Source organism: Macaca fascicularis, chromosome 10 (assembly GCF_037993035.2).
Source record: "Macaca fascicularis isolate 582-1 chromosome 10, T2T-MFA8v1.1".
NCBI classification, from domain to species: domain Eukaryota; kingdom Metazoa; phylum Chordata; class Mammalia; order Primates; family Cercopithecidae; genus Macaca; species Macaca fascicularis.
The window spans coordinates 12,411,061-12,413,058 of NC_088384.1; positions in this window are offsets into that span (position 1 = coordinate 12,411,061).

Consider the following 1,998-nt stretch of genomic DNA (forward strand, 5'->3'; position numbering starts at 1 on the left):
GCTGCAGGAGGACCTGGGGAAGGAAGACAGCCCCCCGCATATGCCAGATGAGTAAACCGAGGGTCCGAGCTGGGAAAAGGCCTGTCTTGGACCAGGCACAGGGCAGCAGCTTCACCCATCAGCCTGGGCCCTGCCTGCTGCAGTCCTGGGCCCCTCAGGGTTGCTCCCTGCAGCCCACTGCCCTGCCGGGGCGGCGGCCCGGGCGCTCGCTGCTCCTGTTGATTTCACGTCATGACTCATGTTATCATGTTCTCAGGAGCTGAGTAACCACCTGGGTTATTTATACCCTGGCTTGGCAGGCTTCCTTCCCTCCTCCCAGAACTCGGGCAGGGAGGATGGGGTGGGGGTGGGGAGGAACCTGGGAGAGGGACGTGGACTGGAAGAAGGCGGCTGAGCACCCCCACGTCCCCTCCCCTGGGGCACCACCCCCGTAAGGCACCCCAAAATAACCGTGCCTATTCCAGCATAACAGGATGGGCCTGCCTCGATGGCATGGACCTATAGGTGTTATGATGGTCTGGGGAGGGGGGAATTCCTTTCCCGAGCGAGTCACCCGTCTGGAAAAATAAAGAAGGAAAAAGCTGAAAAATTTTCCTTCCATCAAAACAGGAAGGAGCTGGGGAGGGGGATGGACAGGGAGATGAGGCTTGGAGGCTGAGGTGCATCCTCCCCTCACCCACTGGTGGTCTTTAGGGAAGGGAAGCCCCGGCGCCTGGGGTCTCTAGCCCGCTCGGCTGTGGCTGGCATCCCGGGTGTCTCCCGAGCGGGACACTGCTGGCTGCCAGGGGATGTTTTCGTGCTCCCTTCCTCCCGGGCCTTTGGACATTGGTTTACACCCACAATGCCTGTGTGCACGCAGGCCCCCCAGTCGCCCTTCACACCACGTCACACAGGCACACTCACCCTCCCTGCATGCGCCCACCAGATCCCACATGGGGAAATATCTCACTCACACTGGTGGGTGAGATGGGGGGATCTGTCTTTCTGGCTTAATCCATTCTTCCCTCCCTTTGAACACTTCCCTGGGAGTGCTGTAACTTAAGTTCAAACCCAGCTCCACCTCTAACCAATAGGGTGATGTTAGAGAGGTCACTTTCCCTCTCTGAGCCTCAGTTTTCCCATCTGTAAGAGGGGTATGCTCCTTCCCATGCCTCTTGCTTCCCTCTGAGGCAATTGTGTGACTGAATGAGGTTTGTCCCTCACATGCCTCAGCCAAGTGGGAGGAATGGTAACCACGGCTCCCATGTATGGAGTGCTCCGTGTGTGCCAAGCCCCTTCCTTCATTTGCTGGATTAACCCCATCACCAAATGGGGCAGGTTCCAGAATCATACTCACCCAGGGTCCCACAGCTGGGAGGGGCGTGGGGAGCACTGTTGGCATCCAAGGAAGAACAGGGAGGTGCCCTGGCGCCCCAAGGGGGAAGGGGCAGAGCAAGGCCCATCTTTCCCGGAACACCCCTCCCACCTGGGACCATCGATGATCACTCTGTGGCTTCAGCAGGGACGTGCCCCACGGCCTGAGCGCATCTGTGCCCGGGGAGCATGTACTATGCCCATGGCTGCGGTGGTTCCTATTAAGACTCTTAGTCACTCCCGTCAGCTGCCCTCTGTTTGCTTATTGACTTATATAACCATGGCCCCAGGGTGTTTGTAGAGTCGTCTGGGTCTTTCCGTCTGTCTACCTGCCTGCCTGCTTTGGCCTGGAAGCCCCGCTAGGGCAGGGGGCTCCAGAGAGCTGAGCTGGTGGTGGAATGGCCAGTTCTTCCTGCGGATAACCCCAGAGGCATGCCATGCTTGTCTTCACACACTCCCCACAATCAGATTACGTCTGGACGCCCATTCTACAGACGAGGACACCGAGGCTGTGGACATTGTTCCTCCAGGCCCAGGACTCAGTTTTCATGCCTGTAAAATGGGGATAACGTATTTTCCTTTCCCTGGATTGTTGGGTGGTTCAGTGCGTTGATGTATGAGTTTGAAACATATAAAATCACAGTG